The sequence below is a fragment of the Rhinatrema bivittatum genome, chromosome 2 (assembly GCF_901001135.1).
Source record: "Rhinatrema bivittatum chromosome 2, aRhiBiv1.1, whole genome shotgun sequence".
Lineage (NCBI taxonomy): Eukaryota > Metazoa > Chordata > Amphibia > Gymnophiona > Rhinatrematidae > Rhinatrema > Rhinatrema bivittatum.
Window position 1 is genome coordinate 80930233 of NC_042616.1, and position 23170 is coordinate 80953402.

General features: G+C 44.2%; 1 protein-coding gene across 1 annotated transcript in view; it reads left to right on the forward strand.

The window, feature by feature from the left end:
• Positions 1-23170, forward strand: part of DLEC1 (DLEC1 cilia and flagella associated protein) — a 778557-nt gene that overhangs the window by 120084 nt on the left and 635303 nt on the right. The gene's annotated exons all lie outside the window — the stretch shown is intronic.

Here is a 23170-nt window from a genome sequence, read left to right on the forward strand (position 1 = left end):
AGAAGTTTTCAGTTTTCTCATTCATCTCCTTCAATGATTGTTCATACAACGATTGTTCATAGGATTACGCTCCTACAATACCATCTTTAATTCCAAACGATACCCCTGGATTCCCCACCCACACCACTGTGGGCAGGCAACATCATAACATCTCAACTTCAATTAGAACTCTCCACCCTGCTGATTACCAGGGCTGTCGAACCCGTTCCCCGGTCTCAACAAGGCAGAGGGTTCTACTCCCGCTATTTCCTAATTACAAAGAAAACAGCCAGTCTCCGCCCCATATTAGATCGCCGCAATCTCAACAAATTTCTTCAAAAAAAATAATTCCGGATGGTCTCCCTTGGGACCATCCTTCCCTTACTACACCAAGGAGATTGGCTCTGTTCTCTGGATCTTCAAGAAGCTTACGCTCACATACCCATTTCCCCACAACATTGAAAATATCTAAGATTCGTAGTGGGACAAAAACATTTCCAATACCAAGTCCTACCATTCGGATTAGCCTCAGCACCTCGGGTTTTCACAAAATGCCTGGCAGTAGCTGCTGCCCATCTAAGAAAAAACAGCATTCATGTTTTTCCCTACCTAGACGATTATCTAATCAGGAGTCCATCCAGACAGGAAACTCTCACTGCCTTGGAAAGCACCATAAGCCTGTTGCATTCCCTGGGATTCCTGATCAACTATCAAAAATCACATATGAAACCATCTCAGCTCCTCACTTTCATTGGAGCAGACCTCGACACCACAGTTGCAAAGGCTTTTCTTCCAAGCGACTGTGCGAACAATCTAGCGAATCTAGCAAACTCTCTGACCAGCTGCAAGTTCGCTTCTGCCCATCAATTTCTTCCACTACTGGGACCCCTGTGGTGAAGTTAGCCATGAGAAGGATTCAATGGACTTTGAAATCTCAGTGGATCCAAGCTCTTCAGCCACTGTCGTCCCTAATACATGTCACCCATCAGTTACATCTCTCACTCCAGTAGTGGACAAACCAGCCTGCCTTACAGGCTGGTCTACTGTTCCAGCAACCGACTCCTCAAGTCATCTTTACCATGGATGCATCCAACTTGGGATGGGGAGCTCACGTCAACAACCTTCAGACCAAGGTATGTGGACTCCGCTTGAAAAAAAGTGTCAAATCAACTTTTTAGAACTTCGAGCGACAAGATATGCCCTTTATGCTTTCAAAGACCGCCTGTCACACAAAAATGTGCTGATATGAACAGACAACACAGTAGCAATGTGGTACATAAACAAACAAGGAGGCACAGGCTCCTATCTGCTGTGTCAAGAAGCAGTGCAGTGTTGCGCCCGTCGGTCACAGGCGGCTGTGACCTATGCTGCTCACCTCCTTTCTCTACACAGCTCCAAGTCTGGGCAGAATGGTGGCCTCCGCTTCCACATGCCGGCCCTCATGGCGTATCTGGGATGGCATGGGTGCAGCCATCTTTCATCTGGGGTTACTTAGGCACGCGTGTGCGCACCTGCCATCCTTTTAACTACGTCATGGCGGGAACCGTGGGGGCGTCCCCACTGCATGACATCACCCACTCACGATACTTAAACCCAGCTGACCATCTGAGTTACGAGTTAGCAAGGAATCTCGTCCTGCTAGTTCCATTACCTTGGGACTTCCTCACTGATTGCTGGGTGACCTAGGTACCCACTCCTCGGGGGCCTTGCTGCACTCAGGGCTATCCACTCCTGAGAGAGCCATCTCTCTCTCTTCTCATTTCAGTGAGTTCCTGCATCGTTCTCATCTATTCCTGCTGATCCTGCTCCAGTTATCCTCGGGGCTTTGCTACCTCTGCCTCGACCTTCTCAGTGTGAGTACTATACCTTTGTGGCAAGGATTCTCGGGTTACCCCGCTTGCGGACCACTACCAGATCCATCATGTCTTGTGCATTCTACCAGCGGCTTTCGGCCTATCCTGAGCTGCGGACCACTATCGGGACAGCCAGAACAAGCCAGCCTAGATAAGGTATTCACCAGGACTCACTGTGCTGCGGAGTTCTACAGGACTGATCAGCTGATTCCAGCCTCGTTGCTTGCTCTATAGATTGTTGCTGTACAATAGTTATCTCTCTCTGATGCATCACTGCTGAAGGCCTTGCCTGTCAGGGTAAGGGCCCACAGGGCTCCTCCCTGTGGGTGGAGTCTATACTCGCCTCGACCCAAGGGTCCACTATTAGAGAATAGCCACTGCCATTAGCAATGGTTACATGGAATAGACTTAGTTTTTGGGTACTTGCCAGGTTCTTATGGCCTGGATTGGCCACTGTTGGAAACATGATGCTGGGCTTGATGGACCCTTGGTCTGACCCAGTATGGCATTTTCTTATGTTCTTATGTTCTTATTTTAGTTCAAGATACACTGAACATAAAATGCAGATTTGGGCCTGAGCTCTGACACACTCTATGCATCTCAGAGCCACTTATCTAGCAGGCATACAAAATGTCCTAGTGGACAGTCTCAGTCAACGTTTCCTTCCCCATGAATGGTCTCTAGATCCCTGTGTAGCGAGCAAAATCTTTCAATGTTGGGGCCATCCAACCATCGACCTCTTTGCATCCAAACTCAACCACAAAGTAGAAAGGTTCTGCTGCCTCCACAGTCATACAACAGGGACACCTTTGCTTGCCCCTGGAACAAAGGCCTTCTATATGTGTATCCTCCGATTCCGCTCATAACCAAAACTCTCGTGAAGCCACAGCAGGACAGAGGGTCAATGATCCTCAAAGCCCTGTACTGGCCTCAACAAGTATGGTTTCCCATACTCCTCGAGCTCTCGATCAGAGAACCAATTCGCCTGGGCACAGCATCCACTCTCATAACTCAGAACTAGGGCAAGTTACACCATCCCAACCTACCATCTCTTGCCCTAATGGCATGGATATTGAAAGCTTGATCCTGCAACCGCTCCATCTTTCGACTCAAGTCTCTCAGATTCTTGTAGCTTCATGAAAGCCTTCTACATGTAAATCTTACCATTACAAGTGGTCTAGATTTACCAATTGGTGCACTTTAAAAGGTTATTGACCCTTTCTCCTGTCCCACTCCGTCTCTACTAGACTATTTATGGCACCTCAAATTCTGGCCTCCAGACTTCTTCTATACAAGTACACCTAAGTGCCATTGCCGCATATCACAAAAGAGTAGGGGATGCTCCAATAACAGTGCAACCCCTTGTGAGTCAGTTTATGAGGGGTTTACTTCAACTTAAGCCCCCCATTCAACCACCAGTTACAGAATGGGACCTGAACATACTACTTGCAAGACTCATGCGGTCCCCATTTGAGCCTTTGCATTCCTGTGATGTAAAATTTCTTACATGGAAAGTCCTTTTCCTAGTAGCCATTACATCGGCTCGAAGGGTCTGTGAGTTACAAGCCCTTGTTACATATTCACCCTATACAAGATTCCTCCATGATCGAGTGGTACTCCGCACTCACCCTAAATTCCTTCCCAAGAGGAACGGACTTTCCCAAGAGGACTTTCTCAAGAGGAACGGACTTTCATCTCAATCAGTCTATAGTCTTGCCTACCTTTTTCCCAAAGCCTCACTCTCATCAGGACGAGAGAGTTTTGCACACCTTGGACTGTAAATGTGCACTTGCATTTTACCTAGACTGCACTGCAGTCCATAGGAAATCCACCCAACTCTTTGTTTCTTTTGATAAAAACAAGCCAGGAGTTGCAGTAGGCAAACAAACTCTCTCCAACTGGCTAGCAGACTGTATCAAATTCTGCTATGAGAGAGCAGGCTTTCCTCTCCAGGGTTGAGTAAAAGCATACTCAGTAAGGGCTATGTCAACCTCAGTAGCAAATTACCGTTCAGTACCGATTGCTGACATCTGCAAAGCTGTGACTTGGAGTTCTCTTCACACATTTGCAGCTCACTACTGCTTAGGTAAGGAAGGACGACAAGACTCTGCCTTTGGACAATCTGTCTTGAAAAACCTATTTCCAGTTTAGTACCCAACTCCTTCCACAACCGCCTGCTGTGATTCAGGCTGCCTCAACCTACTCAATGACACCCCAGTTGTTGTGCCTGTTGCACTTGTTGGGTGCCATTGACCTATTAAAGCGTGAATCAGCCTGTAGGTTGCTAATCACCCATATGTGAGACTACCATCCTGCTTGTCCTGGGATAAATCCAAGTTGCTTACCTGTAACAGGTGTTATCCCAGATCAGCAGGATGTAGTCCTCACGAAACCCACCCGCCACCCCGCGGAGTTGGGTCCGTTGCCGTTTTTATTGTTTTATTTTTTCGCTCTCACTTATTGCTACAAACCAGACTGAAGGGAGACCCCTGGGGCTGCAGGGATCATGGCATGCTGGGCATGGTTTGTAGGCTCAGTGTGCCAGTCAAAAATTTCTAGAAACTTTGACAGAAAGTTTTCCGTGATAGGGCTCCATCCAGTGATGTCACTCATATGTGAGGACTACATCCTGCTGTCCTGGGATAACACCTATTACAGGTAAGCAACTCTGCTTTCCCTCAGCCCCCTCGACATTCGCCTCCCACCGGCACTGCGTGACAAGACCCCAGATGTAACAGCGTCACAGAATGATTACAACACTGCTATTGCTGCCTCGAGGGGAGTTTCTGGGGCCGGAGTGTTTGCTGCTGGAGCGCAAGCCCTTTTGTCGGGCGGACCTCCATTTCATCTCAGATTTTCGTGGATCCTGATGGTGAGTCAGACCGGGCTTCTAGTGTAATTTCCTCCTTTGTGGTTCCCCCGAAACTGGTGGTAGTGACTATGGACACTCTGTGGGGTCTAGTGGCATCCTTAGGCCAAATCTGTGCTAATTGCATGGTCAAGGCTGAAAATGTTTCCTCTCGTCTTGATACTCATATATCAGTTTGCAACACTGTTCAAAATCAATCCTTAGAAAAAATTTCGCTTTTGGAGCAAGAGGTTACTGTGGTCAAGAATATTCAGACCTCATTTATTAAGGAACTGGATAGTCTTCAAAGAAGACTGGAAATATTGAAAAATCAATCATGTCATCTTAATTTGAGGTTTATTAATTTCCCAAGTGTGGTCAGGGAGCCCCCTAAAGTGACATTACGCTGATATTTTCTTGAAACCATGAAGATTTCTGAAGGGACAATTCCCGCTCTTAATAAGATTTATTTTCTTTCTTTCTCCTGCAATTCAGAAAAGCTTGAGGCCTTGGATTTAACAGTTTTCCTGGAATCTTCTAATTTGGAGATTATTGAAAGAGTTACTCTTATTGTTACCTTTTTCTCCAGATCCAATGTTAGTTTCATTATGAAAAGTTTCTTTAAATATATTGGGTATTCTTTTTTTTTTTTCAATTTCTCTTTATTAAATTTTTTAACAAATTACAAAGATAATTTATACACTTTGTAGTGAAATACAATAGCTGACAGAACACAATGGGAATCTAATGTTGCACAGAAACCTCTTGCAAGTATTACCTCTTTGATGTTTTAGCAATGCAAGCACAAAGATAAGATAGTATTTCCTGAAATTTATATTTGTAATTTTATTGGGTATTCTTTTATGGGGTCAGCAGTAAGGGTTTTCCCAGATTTATCACGTATCACTCAGGAGAGCAGGACTTTCCTAGCTTTACGCCAGAGTTCCATCACTAGGGGCTACGTTTGTACTCAGAATTCCTTGCAAATGTTTTATTAAATTGGGTGGGGAAAGTTATATATTTTTTTCCCCTGACGAATTACAATTGTTTGAGATCTAGAAAAAATTTGGCTACTAGCCCCATTGTTTTATCTGTAACTTGAATGACTTAAGATTTGACTGCAGATTAATCACACTATCGCTATTTTCAATGAAAATTGAATATTTCCTTTGGCATAACTCCTTAAAATTTTCTGTCCCGCCCTTGTTACCCTTATTATTGTGGTCAGTGTACATTTGGTTATCTTTTTCTTCTAGTATTTTACTATCATGATTGCAACCTTCCTCGTTATATTGTTTTATACCTATATTGTTCAATGTAACTTCTACTCCTTTTCTTCCCCTTTCTGTTTTGCTATCTGTTATCTGTAAACTGATGTGATGTACATATGAACTTTGGTATATAAAAGCTTTAAATAAATTAAATAAATAGTAATTTCATTACTAATTTAGTCATATTTCTGTGCAGAGTTGAATCTTTGTAATTTATTTTTTAAATTATAAATAAAGAAAAAAAATTCAGACTCTCCAGCAGAAGCTGGATGAGATTTGTACATTGTACTCTCGACCTAGCTTGATAACAGCAAGTTAGAGAGTGCATCAAGCTAGGTCGAGAGTACATTGTACAAATTTCGTCTTTTTGAATCTTTCATCAATCCAAATCACATAAAATCTTTACTGATGGTAACTATGCTGAATGTACCTCTGACTGTGCATTTAAAACTGTCCCCCAAAACCTAGCACACCACCAAAACCTCACCCCGAGTTCAGAATGTCCCCTCTTACAGTGGTATAAAAAGTTGACTATTATGTGTGCCTCCCCAGAGGCTCTCTCTCTCCCCCACCCCTTCTCCTCTCCCTGTCTGAAACGGGATTTATGATATTTATTGCAAATCCCGTTTGAGCAGTAACGCACAGTTATTGCAGCTATAACGCCAGGAAAAAGGGTGTAGTTATTTCTGGCATTAAATCCTGCGATAACATGCGTTATGTTATCGCACGCAACATTAAACACTCCTCATTTTCATAAACTCCGCTCAAACTCCTCCCACTTGACTACATTTTTCAAATTTGCATGCATTATGGCATTATCACGGACATTAGGGCCCTAATGTAATTTGATGAATGACCCTGTAAGTGATGGTTAGAATCCAACAGCCTTGAAGAAGGCTACTGTTAGACCAATTAATAAGAATTATCATCCCGTGTCAAATCTGTCGATTGTAGTAAAAAGTTTGGAAAAGATTGTTTTGGAACTTTTCGAGGATTATGTGAGTGATACCCAGATTTTGAACTCCAATCAATTTGGTTTTCGCAGACATCATAATACAGAGTACTTACTTTTAAGTTTAATGGACAGATTATTATGCAGTTTGGATCAGGGATGTGCTGGTATTTTGATTCATTTTGGCCTGTCTGCTGCGTTTGACAGTGTACACCATGAGACATTGATTAAATGCTTATCTTCCTATGGCCTTGGTGGGATGGTGTTGAGATGGTTTCAGTCTTGTCTCACAAAAAGGACTCAGAAGGTTCAGATAGGGCCTGGTTTTCTACATAGCACACCATCGAAAAGGGAGTGCCACAGGGATCAGCACTCTTGTCAGTAATGTTCAATATATACCTCTGTCCTTTGGGGGCATTAATATAATCTTTGAATATAAAATATTTTATGTATGCCAACAATGTACATTGTTTCCTACCCTGTGACCCTAAAAGAGATTTTCCAGAGAGTAAGTTGCAAGATATAATTAAAATGGTAAAGGGGTGGCTGACAAATCATTTGTTTTTAAATATTAAAAAAAACAAAGATCCTTTGGGTGGGAAAGGATTTTGATGAGATGTATCAAGGAGAAGACATTTTGCTAGATGAGCTGTTTGTACCAATCCAAACAGAAGTAAAAAGCTTGGGAGTCTTTTTGGACCAGTTGACAATGAAGCAATAGATTTGTCATGTAAAGTGGCATTCTATAAACTTGAGATGGTCAGGTCACTGAAAAGTTTTTTATTTCAAGATCTTTTCTGCACAGTAGTACAGGCCCTGGTATTGAGTCATTTGGATTATTGTGGTGCCCTGTATGTAGGATTATCCGAGAAGTTTACACATGCTGTTGCGACTGTCGCTTCCCCACGGCTTCACTCCGCCTACCTTTCCTTTTTTGAGGCTCCTCCTGCTCTTCACGGATGCCTGGCTGCCGCGGCGTCCGCCTGCCGTCCTCTCTGGCGTCCCCGGACTGGCTTGGGTACTGCCTCCCACATGTTCTACAGGTACCTTAGGACGTGCGTGCCGCGCGGCCCTCATTCTTATTTCCTCATTGGCGAGTTCCTCAGGGGCATCCCCCTGTGATGACGTCACGCTGCCCAGATATTTAAGCCTACAGTTTATTGCTAGCCGTTGAGTTAGCAAGGGGATTCTTACGGATGGGATTCGCTCTCCGTACCCAGCTACTCTGCCTCTCCAACTTCCATTGGACTCTTTCTGCTAATGGGGTACCCACTCCGCGGGGGCCTCCTTTGCTTCTTTCAGGTCAATATCAGGTAACCGGTACTCGCTCCTCGAGGGCCCATGTTCCCTGACCCGCTGCCTGCATCTATCTCCTCTTCTACTTGGAAGAATTCGCTACAGACACCATCAGTGAGTACTACTATCATCTACTCCTCAGAGCTGTCTCCCTGGAACCAGGTACTCGCTCCTCGAGGGCCTGCCTCCGTTCCAGCGCCAGTGCCTTCTACATGGAACCGCTGTATGAATACTTTGCCAACGAGACTCTCTGCTCCCAGGGATCTGGCACTCGCTCCTCGAGGGCCAGCTCTCCCTATCTCGGGGCTTCTCCATATTTGGGACTCTGTGAATGTTCTGTTGTACTCATTCTCTCAGTTCTGTCCACTACATCACTGCTACCGGAGGAGCCGCTGTTCCAGCACCCTGGGGAATACTAGCCCAGCCGGGCTACATCTTCTACTCACTACTGCCACATCTGGTGGCTTTTCAAACTGTCTAAATAAAGAAATATCTTTGTTTGTCTGTCCAGAGCTGAGCCTGACCCATGGCCCCTCACGGGACTTCCCCCCGTGGGCGTGGTCAGCTGCTACAGTGTCCAAGAGTTTACCCAAACCTCACTAATTATAACAGATTGCTAACTCCATGGATCCGGCACAGCTCAATGTCCTGCAGGCCATTCCGGGCCTGGCTCTGCACATTGCTGAACAACAAGACGCATTGGAGAAATTCACTTCTGCGTTCCATCAGCTGCACGCACAGAAGAATCAAGGCACTGCTTCCAGTAATGAAGGTCAGTTACCTGAAGTAACTGTAAAGACTAAGGTACCTTTGGCTACTCCAGTTCGTTTCTCTGGAGAGATTCAAAGAACTAGAGGTTTCCTAAATCAGTGCTGCATGCATTTTGCATTACAGCCTTCTCACTTCCCCACAGCCTACGCCAAGACTACTTATATTCTATCTTATCTTGATGGAAGGGCCTTGTCTTGGGCCTCACCGCTGTGGGAACATAAGGATCCAATTTTGCAGGATATTGATGGATTTTTGGATTTGTTTAAATCCATTTTTGATGATTCTGCTTGAGTGACTGTTGCTGGCTCTGTTCCGGTGGACCTGAAACAAGGCAACTGACCACTGGCTGATTTTGCAATACTCTTGCTATGGAATTATGCTGGGATCCCAAATGTCTGAAAACCCTCTTCTTCAGAAAGACGAGCTGGCCGCTTGTGAGACACCTGACTCGCTGGCTGAACTAGAATTGACCACCAGCTTCGTGATAAGGTGAAATAATTCAAGCCTAGTAAAGGACCGGTTCAGAAGGAGGTTCGTGCTAAACCTGCACTTCGGATGGTTCCAGCAATACCTGTCACCAGTGGAGAGGAACCGATGCAACTTGGTCAAAGTCACCTGACTTCAAAAGAGAGAAGACTTCGGAAGAGGCATGGCCTGGGTATGTACTGTGGACAAGCTGGTCACGATGTCCCAACATGCCCAATTCGACTGGGAAACAGACTGGCCTAAGTCCTGCGGGAGGACTGTTCTTAGGCCTTACTACGCCCTCTCCTCCGCTCTCTTTCCCAGTCTCCCTGATCTGTGGACTGTTTGAATTTCAAACTCTTGCCCTGGTGGATTCAGGGGCAGGAGGCAACTTTATACTTCGACGCCTAGTGGAACATTTGAGGATTCCCATCGTCACTTTGAAGATTCCACTGCTCTTATCATCTATCCATGGAGAGCCTTTGCCGGGTGATGTGACCCATCGCACCGAACCGGTGGCCCTTCGCACCGGAACCCTCCACACAGAGTCAACTCCCTTCTTTGTGTTAGAGAAGGCCTTGCACCCTATCGTTCTGGGGTTACCCTGGTTGCAGTTGCATCAGCCTCAATTTGACTGGGCCAACTTGGAACTCTCCTGCTGGGGCCCAGGTTGTCATGGCAATTGCCTTAAAGAGGTTTCTCCTCTCCTCTGCATGCTTACAACTCCAGTGATGTCAGGACTACCGCCTCAATACGCATCATTCTCCGATGTGTTCTCCAAAGAAGCTGCTGATATCCTTCCTCCACATAGATCTTACGACTGTGCCATAAGGCTGAAACCGAACACTGAACCTCCTAAAGGATGTGTCTATCCACTCTCTGCAATAGAGAGTAAGGCTATGTCCAAGTACATCGAGGAGAACTTACAGAAAGGATTCATTATTGAATTACCGAATGACGGTATATAAAACTCAGCAAATAAATAAATAAATAAATTAGACCATCAAAATCTCCAGTCGGCGCAGGCTTCTTCTTTGTGGGGAAGAAGGATGGTACTTTACGTCCTTGTATCGACTATCGAGGTCTGAATGAGATCACTATCAAAGACCGATATCCCCTGCCTTTAATCTCAGAGCTGTTTGACTGGCTTCAGGATGCCAAGATATTCTCGAAACTTGACCTGAAGGGAGCCTATAACTTAATTCGCATTCGCAGTTGCGACGAATGGAAAACAGCCTTCAACACTGGAGATGGTCATTTCGAGTACTTAGTAGTGCCCTTCGGCCTGTGCAATTCACCCGCTGTGTTCCAGAACATGATGAACGACATCCTGCGGGACCTATTGTACAAGAGTGTCGTGGTGTACCTAGATGACATCCTGATATTTTCTCAGGACTTGTCTACTCATCTAGAGGACGTCAAACAAGTACTACGAAGACTTTGAGAACATCGGCTCTACGCCAAACTATCCAAGTGCGAATTCCATAAGGACTCTGTTCCTTTTCTTGGCTATATTGTGTCTAATGATGGCTTCCAGATGGATCCCCAAAAATTAGAGAGTATTAAAAATTGGTCCCAACCTACCAGCCTGAAGGCCCTGAGACAATTTTTGGGGTTCACTAATTATTATAGAAGCTTTATAAAGAATTATTCTTCTTTAACTGTGCCCTTAATTGCAATGACCCGGAAAGGGGCCAACGCTTCTAAATGGTCTGCGGAGGCCATTTCCGCATTCGAAGATTTAAAGGCTGCCTTTTCCACTGAACCATACCTGCGCCATCCAGACCCAACAAGCCATTCATCGTGGAGGTCGATGCTTCTGATGTCGGTGTGGGGGCTGTATTGAGCCAAACCGGAGACTCCAAATCCTTATGTCCCTGCTCCTTCTTCTCGTGACGTTTCTCTCCGGCAGAGAAGAACTATGTGATCAGAGATAAAGAGCTCCTGGCTATTAAATTAGCATTCGAGGAATGGCGGCCTTGGCTCGAAGGCGCTCAACATCAAATTACCGTGTTCACGGACCATAAGAATCTAGAGTATCTCCGCTATGCACAACATCTTAACCATAGACAAGCCAGATGGTCCTTATTTTTTAACCGTTTTGACTTCGTGCTCAAATATCACCCCGGAGACAAGAATACCAGAGCTGATGCCTTGTCACGCTCCTTTCTATCGGAGGATGTTCCAGAAGAACCTCAGCATATTATCGACCCGAAGAAAGTCATCTTGGCGGCTACTCATACTGTGCCCGCTGGTAAAACCATCGTGCCTAAACACCTCAGGAAGAAAGTGCTCTATTGGGCTCACGATTCCAAGCTGGCTGGCCATCCTGGTCAGCCCCGTACCCTGCTGAAGCTACAGAAGTATTATTGGTGGCCAACTATCAAGGAAGATACACTCTTCTACGTAGCATCTTGTGCCAACTGTGCCAAGCACAAACCTACTTCTGGCCAACCGTGGGGATTGCTGCAACCACTTCCAGCTCCGGAGCAGCCCTGGACGCATATCACTACTGACTTTGTAGTTGATCTTCCCCTCTCTGGAAGTATGAATACCATTTGGGTCACAGTTGACCGCTTCAGCAAGATGGCCCATTTCGTGGCGCTGCCTGGCTTACCTTCAACCTTGGAGCTTGAGAAGCTCTTCATAACCCACATCTTTCGCCTCCACAGCCTACCGAAGCACATAGTCTTGGATTGAGGATCACAGTTCATTGCAAGATTCTGGAAGGCTTTGTGCAAGCTTTTCGACATCTCTCTAGATTATACATCAGCCTATCATCCTCAATCAAATGGCCAAACAGAACGGATGAATAGGACCCTGAAACAGTTCATTCGGGCCTATGTGAGTTGCTGTCAGAATAACTGGGCCGAACTGTTACCATGGGCTGAATTTGCCATTAATTCTCATCCTAGCACTATCTATCCACAAAAAGTGGGGGTAACCCATATACCAGATTAATCAAACAACCCGCACAAATATAATCTTTTATCATTTATTTATGTATGTTTTGTAATTTCTTTTTATTTCACCTCAGTGTCACACATTTTCTCGATCTTTTATATAAAAAATCTTTTTGAAATGTGAATTTATCAATTTATGTTAAAAATATTTAACGAGTGTCTAGTGATGCTTCATATAATTCAAGAACACCCGACCCTGGTGTCTCACTCAATTTTTGTTATATAATCATAAGCACCACCTTCCACCACTTGAACCTTTTAATCAATTTTTTGAAACAATGTCTTTATTGTATATTTTCAATATTTTTTCTTAAAATTGGTTTTACCTTAACTTGTTAATCTTATATGTCTTAATATTTTAATATTTTTAAATTTTTAGAAGACCTGAATGTAAAACACTGTATATAAGACAAGGGATTCAGGTCACCAGTCGTTTAGAGATCAGAGTATTACTTAGCTTGCGTTTGTGTTGCACTCAGAGTCCTCGAAACAGATCTTTCAGTGGCACTTGCCCCAACAAGGCTCGGTTTCGACAAATCTTCTTCAGGAGAAGCCACTCAAATTATGTCCAAAACAGTTTAGTAGTGTTGCATTTTCCAAATCAATAACGAGCTCGCCTGGTCGCTACTCACTCCGTTTTCATTCTCCAACAAAAATGGCGAACCTGCCCTCCCTTGTTAGCGTCCCTAATTTAAAGGGACTGACATCACATGGTTTCCAACATGGCTGAATCGCAAAAAACTCCTCCTCCTCAAAACTCATTTATAGGAGGGATGACCAATCAATCAAATCGTTCAATCCACTAGGTGCCTCAGTTTTTAATTTGAAGATCCAGTATTGTTCTTTTCGGTTTAAAATTGTACACAAATCTTCCCATATAGATTTCACCGTAACTTGTTCAATTATAGTCCATTTCAAATCATCGAAGCTATAACCGTGCTCAACACAATGATTGACCAATGGTGCTGTCACCACTCTATTGTTAATGCGGGATCTATGCTCCATCAACCGGGTTTTAATGACTCTGCTTGTGCGTCCTATGTATACCTTAGAACACTTGCAGATTATAGCATAGATGACATTTTTTGACATACAGCTAGTCCTCGTTTTTCGTTTCACAACATATCCAGTATTTATATCAATCCAATTGGCACCTTCAATAGTATTGGCGCAAACCGAACACCTTGTCACGCTCCTTTCTATCGGAGGATGTTCCAGAAGAACCTCAGAGTCTTTGAGAGGCTCTGTTTTGGAACCCCCTGCGATATTTATAGACAAGTTTTTGCAACCATTGGTACAAAGCAAACAGTCATACTTAAAGGACACAATTCAGTTTCTCAACAGGTTGAGGGAAATCCAACTTGGAAATGACCCCATTATCTTAATGACGATGGACATTGTATCTTTATATACATGTATACCTCAATGAGCGGCTGCAGATATTGTGAATGAAGCTATGGTCCACCATCAAGGGCCAAAAAGGATCAAAACGGAATTTTTGAAAGAATTAACTGAATTGGTTATTTTCAACAATTATTTTAGCTTTGATGACAAATTTTACCATCAAAATCATGGTATCCCTATGGGCTCTTCATTGGCCCCTGCAGTGGCTAACTTGTTTGTGGCTAACTTTGAGGATACTATCATATACCAGTCCCAGTGGTGGCCCATGATTGAGGCATGGTATCGATACATTGATGATATATTCGTCGTCTGGAAGGAGTCACAGGAAAAGTTAGAGGCTTTCAAGAATTGGATAAATGGGGTTGATCAAAATTTAAAATTTACTTTTCATCATAGTACATCTAAGATTGTGTATTTGGATGTCATCGTCGAGATCAAGGATGGTCAACTATTCACTACTGTAAACAAAAAAATTACTGACAAGAACAACTTGTTAAAATATCACAGTCATCATGCAACAGCATTTAAAAAGGGTCTTCCGGTGTCGCAATTCTTCCGGATCAGAAGAATTTGCTCATCCAACAATGAATTTGAAAAACAAGCTCAGTTGCTAACTAAGAAGTTCATTGACCGTGGGTATCCCGTGAAAGTGATCAGACAAGCCTATAAACGATCTAAGTACAGTGATCAGGTCCAACTTCTTACTTACCGTGAACGGAGGGCTCAAGAGCAATTAGTCTTTGTTCTCCAGCAAAGCACTTCCACTATGGCATTGATCAATTCCGTGAAGAGACACTGGCATGTGTTGGGACTTCATGAGATTTTTAATGAACTCCCGCTTTTTGCAACAAGTCGGGAGTCTAACATACGGGATAAAACAGTACATGCAAGTTTAACTAGGGTACAGTCTTCGTTCGATGATAGGGGAGAACACAAACAGTGTGGAGGGTGTTCGGTTTGCGCCAATACTATTGAAGGTGCCAGTTGGATTGATATAAATACTGGATATTTTGTGAAACGAAAAACGAGGACTAGCTGTATGTCAAAAAATGTCATCTATGCTATAATCTGCAAGTGTTCTAAGGTATACATAGGACGCACAAGCAGTGTCATTAAAACCCGGTTGATGGAGCATAGATCCCGCATTAACAATAGAGTGGTGACAGCACCATTGGTCAATCATTGTGTTGAGCACGGTTATAGCTTCGATGATTTGAAATGGACTATAATCGAACAAGTTACGGTGAAATCTATATGGGAAGATTTGGGTACAATTTTAAGCCGAAAAGAACAATACTGGATCTTCAAATTAAAAACTGAGGTACCTAGTGGATTGAACGATTTGATTGATTGGTCATCCCTCCTATAAATGAGTTTTGAGGAGGAGGAGTTTTTTGCGATTCAGCCATGTTGGAAACCATGTGATGTCAGTCCCTTTAAATTAGGGACGCTAACAAGGGAGGGCAGGTTCACCATTTTTGTTGGAGAATGAAAACGGAGTGAGCAGCGTCCAGGCGAGCTCGTTATTGATTTGGAAAATGCAACACTACTAAACTGTTTTGGACATAATTTGAGTGGCTTCTCCTGAAGAAGATTTGTCGAAACCGAGCCTTGTTGGGGCAAGTGCCACTGAAAGATCTGTTTCGAGGACTCTGAGTGCAACACAAACGCAAGCTAAGTAATACTCTGATCTCTAAACGACTGGCGACCTGAATCCCTTGTCTTATATACAGTGTTTTACATTCAGGTCTTCTAAAAATTTAAAAATATTAAAATATTAAGACATATAAGATTAACAAGGTTAGGTAAAACCAATTTTAAGAAAAAATATTGAAAATATACAATAAAGACATTGTTTCAAAAAATTGATTAAAAGGTTCAAGTGGTGGAAGGTGGTGCTTATGATTATATAACAAAAATTGAGCGAGACACCAGGGTCGGGTGTTCTTGAATTATATGAAGCATCACTAGACACTCGTTAAATATTTTTAACATAAATTGATAAATTCACATTTCAAAAAAAAAATTTATATAAAAGATCGAGAAAATGTGTGACACTGAGGTGAAATAAAAAGAAATTACAAAACATACATAAATAAATGATAAAAGATTATATTTGTGCGGGTTGTTTGATTAATTCTCATCCAGCATCATCCACTGGATCAACACCTTTTGAAGTGGTATATGGACGTTCACCATCACCACCACTTCCACTAAAGCTCTCAGTGACGTCCCCAGCAGCTCAATCCATCTCCCATCATTGCAGAAGATGACCTAGAATACAAGGTTGAAGCCATTCTTGATGTCTGAAGACAAGGCAAGACTTGGGAATACCTTCTTTCGTGGGAAGGTTTTGGCCCCAAAGAAAATTCTTGGGAGCCTCTGGCTAATATCGTTGACAAAGAGATGCTTCTTCAGTTTCATCTCTCGTATCCTTGGAAACCTAGACCTGGTACCCGCAGAGGAGACGGCCGTTTGAAGGGGGGTACTGTTGCGACCGTCGCTTCCCAACGGCTTCACTCCGCCTACCTTTCCTTTTTTGCAGCTCCTCCTGCTCTTCACGGATGCCTGGCTGCCGCGGCGTCCGCCTGCCTTCCTCTCCGGCGTCCCCGGACTGGCTTGGGTGCTGCCTCCCGCCATGTTCTACAGGTACCTTAGGGCGCGCGTGCCATGCGGCCCTCATTCTTATTTCCTCATTGGCGCGTTCCTCAGGGGCGTTCCCCTGTGATGATGACCCACTGCCCGGATATTTAAGCCTACAGTTTATTGCTAGCCGTTGAGTTAGCAAGGGGATTCTTATGGATGGGATTCGCTTTCCGTACCCAGCTACTCTGCCTCTCCAACTTCCATTGGACTCTTTCTGCTAATGGGGTACCCTCTCTGCGGGGGCCTCCTTTGCTTCTTTCAGGTCAATATCAGGTAACCGGTACTCGCTCCTCGAGGGCCCATGTTCCCTGACCCGCTGCCTGCATCTATCTCCTCTTCTACTTGGAAGAATTCGCGACAGACACCATCAGTGAGTACTACTATCATCTACTCCTCAGAGCTGTCTCCCTGGAACCAGGTACTCGCTCCTCGAGGGCCTGCCTCCGTTCCAGCTCCAGTGCCTTCTCCTACATTGAACCGCTGTGTGGGTACTTTGCCATCGAGTCTCTTTGCTCCCAGGGATCTGGTACTCGTTCCTCGAAGGCCAGCTCTCCCTATCTCGGGGCTTCTCCATATTTGGGACTCTGTGAATGTGCTATTGTACTCATTCTCTCAGTTCTGTCCACTACAGCACTGCTACCGGAGGAACCGCTGTTCCAGCACCCTGGGGAATACTAGCCCAGCCGGGCTACATCTTCTACTCATTACTGCTACCTCTGGTGGCTTCTCAAACTGTCTAAATAAAGAAATATCTTTGTCTGTCCAGAGCTGAGCCTGACCTGTGGGCCCTCATGGGACTTCCCCCCGCGGGCTTAGTCAGCTGCCACAGTGTCCAATGGTCAACCCAAACCTAACTAATTATAACACATGCTTTGTAATTGGCTCAGAATGCTGCCGCCCAAGTTTTAACTGGCCTTTCAAGAAGACAGCATGTTACTCCTTTGTTGAAAGGCTCCATTGGCTTCTAGTCAAATGGAGGATTAGGGTTAGGTTAGTGAAAATCGTGTGTAAGCTTTTGCCAAGTGCACATTTTTGCATGTTAAGAAACTTTATAGATTGGTACATTCCTAAACGGACATTGAGATCAGAGAGTACCCATTTGTTGACTATTCCTTCAGTCAACAAGCATAAATCAGTACAAACAAGGTCTAGAGTTTTTCTTTTGTAGCGGCAACTGAATGGAATAAATTGCCAGCAAGTCTTTGTGTGCAGCAGGATTTAAAGTACCGTAGTTTAGAAAAGGTATTAAGACAATCTTTTTTGAAGAAGCTTTTAGGGAAATAGAAGGGTTTTAGTATAATTATTTGTGCTTTTTTGCTTTTATCTTGTTTTATATATATGTATGGTTATATGTTGTATTGTGATTTTATGATTGTACCTTTGTAATCTGTGCTGGACATATTTATTTATTTATTTATTTGTGTTTTTCTATACCGGCATTCATGGAAGTTCGTATCATGTCGGTTTACATAAAACAAGGGGTGAGCAATACATTATAACGTACATAACTATAACATGAGAGTATACATTACAAATTATAACAGGTGCATAGAAAAATAAGTTACAATAAAACAGGGATGATTTTAACTGGGAGTAGAATCAGAGGAATGATAGAAGTTTAACAAGAAGTAGAATATTGCAGTGATTGGTAATTTCTGGATCAGTTTAATGGATGTTGATCAGTCTTGCTGCATTTGATGGAAGAGAATCAGTAAGGGTCCGGAAAGGCTTTCTTGAACAGCCATGTTTTAAGTCTTTTCCTGAAGGTTGGAAGACATGGTTCCTGTCGTAATTCTAAGGGGATTGAGTTCCATAGTGGGGGACCTGCTGTGGAGAAGGCCCGATCTCTCAATGTTATATGTTGGGTGGTATTGGCGTGTGGTACCTGTAGATATTCTCTGTACGCTTCTCTAATGGGTCTGTTGGAGGAGTGTTTTTTGAGAGCTATTTGTAGATGGAGTGGAGCCAGTCCGTGGATATTTTTGTAGATTGTGGTGAGGGACTTATGGATTATTCTATAGTGGATTGGCAACCAGTGGAGGTCTTTAAGGACTGGCGTAATGTGATCTCTTCTCCTTTTGTTTGTTAGAATTCTTGCTGCCGTGTTCTGTATCATTTGGAGAGGTTTAGTATAGGATGATGGGAGGCCTAGTAGGATAGCGTTGCAGTAATCTATTTTCGCAAATATTATTGCTTGGAGCACTGTTCTATAATCATGGAAATGAAATAGGGGTTTTATTCTTTTTAATACGTGTAGTTTGTGGAAGCAGTCTTTGGTTGTTTGGTTAATAAACGATTTTAGATTTAGTCGGTTGTCTATAGAAACTCCTAGATCTCTTACTTTTGAGATTTGCAAGTTGGCTGGCGGGTTCGTAGTGATTTTGCAGTTATCCGGAGAGATTAGCAGGAATTCACTTTTTGATTGGTTAAGAATTAGATTTAAGCTGGATAGGAGGTCGTTAATTTCTTGAAAACAGTTTTCCCAAAGTTCTAGAGTTTTAGTGATGGATTCTTTGATGGGGATCACAATCTGGACGTCGTCGGCAAATATGAAGTGTTTTAGGTTCAATTTGTTTAGCAGGTGGCAAAGCGGGAGGAGGTATATGTTGAAAAGTGTTGGTGAGAGAGAGGAACCCTGAGGAACTCCCTGTGAAGATGGGTATCTGAGGGATTCTTTGTTGTGGATTTTAACTTTGAAACCTCTGTTCTCTAAGAATGTCTTGAACCATGTTAGTGCTGATCCTGCAATACCGATGTTCGCCAGCTGGTTTAGTAATATGGCGTGGTTTACAGTATCGAATGCTGCCGATAGATCCAATAGGATCAGTAGGAAGGCCTGTCCTTTGTCGAGGCCCAATGTAAGGTAATCCGTCAGTGAGATGAGTAGGGATTCGGTGCTTGAAGCTTTTCTGAAACCGAATTGAGTAGGGAAAAGAATTTTGTGTTCTTCTATGTAGTCCGATAGTTGTGTGTTAACTAGTTTCTCCATCACCTTGGCAATGAAAGGCAGATTGGAGATTGGACGGAAGCTGTTGGGATCTTTGCGGTCCAAGTTAGGCTTCTTGAGAAGCGGTTTGATGGATGCTAGTTTGAGGTCGTCTGGATAGAAACCCAAGGTGAATGAGCAGTTTATGATGTCTGCTAGGGTTTTGGTTATGGTGTCCGGGATTAGCAGTAGTAATTTAGACGGGATTTGGTCAAGGGGATGCGATGAGGGTTTCATTTTCTTAAGAAGTGTTTGGATCTCTGAGGAAGTGGTGAGTTCAAGAGATTGGAGTGAAATGTCTTTATTGTGGAGTACGTAATTGCTGGCTGGTGTGCCTGTATTGGGCTTTAATTGTGTTAGAAGGTTCGTGATTTTATTACTGAAGAAGAGTGCCAGCTCATCAGCTTTTGTTTGAGCTTGGTTGGATGGTATGTCAGGTGGATTGGCCTGAGTTAGATTGGAGACAAATGTGAAGAGCGCTTTGGAGTCAAATATAAGGTCATGAATTTTATGTGCGTAGAAGTCCCTTTTTGTTTTTAAGGTGGAACTCTTGTATGAGTGGAGGGCGAGTTTGTATGAAGAGAGTGTAGCGGGGGAAGGGGCTTTACGCTATTTACTTTCTTTTTGACGTAGATTAAGTTTGAGGTTTTTAAGTTCGTTTGTAAACCATGGCTGCCTTTTTGACGCACCTGTTTGACTTTTTTTGTTATCCAAGGACATAGTTTGTTTGACACAGTTTCTGTTATGGTAGACCAGGAGTTTATGGCTGAATTAGGTGATGTGACGTCTATGAGTGAGAGTTCCGTGGTTAGATGGTTGCTGAGTTCATCCGAAGAGCATACTTTTCGGTAGAGAAATGAGTGTTGAGGGGAGTGTTTGTTGCTCATTTGGGTCATCGAAAAGGTGGTGGAGATTAAAGAGTGGTCTGACCAGGGAACTTGTTTGCATGTAGGGTGTACTGAATGTGTTATACCTGTGTTCACATATATATATTAGAAAGTAGCAGAATAGAAGAAAAATTAAATAAATAAATATCTTGACTTGGTCTGTTGGAAACAAGGGTGACTGAAACTTGAATTGCATCCAGCGTTGGTTGAGAGACGCTCTACAGCTTCTCTAATTTCCATCATACCTCAGAGGTGGAGACAAGTGGAGCATTGCAGTAGCGGGCCTCAACATGGGTGCTGGGCAAGAGCTAGGGCAGGCCAGACTGCCATGCCCATAATATACCTGGCCATGGTATTCAGCTGATCCTGCTGCTGTTGAAACTGGTGTGCTAGGCTGGCGAGGGCAGAGGCAGAAAAAGCAAGTCCACTGAGCTCATAGCCTCAGCAGTCTGGAAGAGGCAGCGGGTGTGTGAGCCCTTAGTGCTACGGCATAGTTGACAATCTCGAGGGCGAACCCCCAAGGCCTACACCAGCAGCTAGCAAGTGTGCCCTGTAGCGGGATCATCTAGAACTTCACATTTACCAGTCACCTCCTCTGCAGGTTGAGCCCTTGGATTCTGGTAGCCAGCAGGACTTAGGCGGGTCCCTAGGGCGGTGGCTGTGGCAGTGGCGATAACTGGAGTACAGAAGCACACTAGTGTCAAGGCAGGTAGCAGGCTAACAGACTCAGAGAGTGGCCAAACTTGGGACAGGCAGTGAGCAAGAATAGTCAGGTCAGACAAGGGGTCAAGTTTAGGTGGCAGGCAATCATGCTTAAATCTAAGCAAGGGGTCAGCTCCAGGTGGCAGGCAATTGTGGTCAGGTCTGTGAGTCAGGCCAAGGGTGGAAGAGGTTATACTGAAGACACTGGACAGGACAATTAACAATGAAAAGGCTAGACGAGGCAGGACTAGGAAATGAGGCTGGACGAGCAGGACTGGAAGACGAGGCTGAATGAGGCAGGACTGGAGACAAGGAATCAGGAATGCTGCACTCACTGTAGACAGGAGACCAATTACTGAGAAAATGCCGTGAGATCCAGAGAGCCCTTATCTAGGGCTGATGACCTGGAGTGCTGCAGAGTATTTCCCACCAAGGAGCCTTTAAGAATAGGTGTACACACCTAGAGGGAGCCCTGGATGAAAAATGGCATGACTGCATTCTGGTACCACACCAGCATGCGAGCCATACGGAGCAACTTTGATGGCTTGGAGTGGCTTCCCACTGGACTAGGAGATGATCCATAGCGTGGTCAGACAAAGCGGAGGTCTGGACTAGGAGATGATCCGTAGCGTGGTCAGGCAAAGCAGAGGTCTGAACAAGGGGATGATCCGTAGCGTGGTCAGACAAAGCAGAGGTCGGGTCCAGGAGAAGATCAGTCCGAAAGGAAAGCTGGGTAGCAGGAACACAGGAATGAAGAAGACAAACCAACTCGAAGGGAACAGTAACCAGGAACACGAAGGTATCACCAGGAGGCAACGAAGTACACGACCAGCGTGGAGACCTGTTGCAAAGGCGACTAACAGGAGCTGAGCCCGGCCTTATATATCGGAGCTTCAGCGACGTCATCATCCGGGGCCGCGATCAAGTTCCCGCCACGGGCCCTTTAAAAGAGACAGTGATGTGCATGCCTAGGGAGGGGCGTGGTGCTGAATGGTGGCGTCTCCGCGGGCCACGCGGAGGGGCCTGCCGCAGAACACAGGAACTCGAAGAAGTATCAGTAGCACCAGGGGTGGCCCAAGGACGGAGCCGGTAACCTACCACCTTGAGGGAAGTGGAGCCAGATGCTGGATTAGGCAGCAGAGGGTAAGAGGGCCTGGCCGCGGGCCTGCCACGGCTGGCACAAGCAACACCTGCAAAAATTACACTAGGCCCTAAAACACCAATATAACTCCTATTAGGAGATCAGAATAGACCAAGCTTCTATAGATCCCTACATAGAAATGACACATTAGTAGAATATTTAACCTCAGTTACACATGCAGAACACAGACAGACCGTCACCAAATACAGAATAAAGGATCACAAATTAGAACCAGCAATGTGCAGACAAAAACTGAAATGGAAACTCTAAGAAGCCACACTGTGTGTAACAATGGAAAAATAGAACCACCATTCCTCATGAAACAAACAAAAATCAAGACACATAAAGCATCAATTATAATAGTAAAATATTAATAAAATTATATTTTCAAACTATTGACAAATAGAATAACATATTATTTGAAGTCATATAAATTTAAAATTTCTACCAATAATATATTTCAAAACAGCACACACATCAAGTAACATCCAATAATTAAAACTAATAAGGATTTAAAACAAAACAAAACAAAAAAAAGTCACTAATGTCCAAATCTGGGAACTCTTGATTTCCAGCCACGCTGAGATAGTGAGGATTAGGAGGACTTTGTCTTCTCTCTCTCACACACACACACTCACATGTTCACTCTCTCTCACACATATGTTGTCACACTGTTACAGAAAGGGCGGCCTTGAGCGTGGGAAAGCTCAGAGGCTTCGGCAATCTGTTGCGCTTTATTGTGGTCAAGCGTTACTGGGAGCTCTCCAGCAGAAACAAGGAGAGTGTGTTCCCTTTATGGTGAAACCATCCAAGTCTGAGAGGCTTAAACAAGCAAGGAAGTCTTTGGAACTTGGAAGTAGACATAACGACTTGAGACTGGGTCAGACAAGACAAGGACTTGGAACTTAGGAATAAGGAAGAGTCCAGGCAGTGCTCAGCGAAGAACCACTGGCAGGCGACTCCAGCCACCAAGGAACTGGATGTGGCCGACTGGAAACAAGTTCCG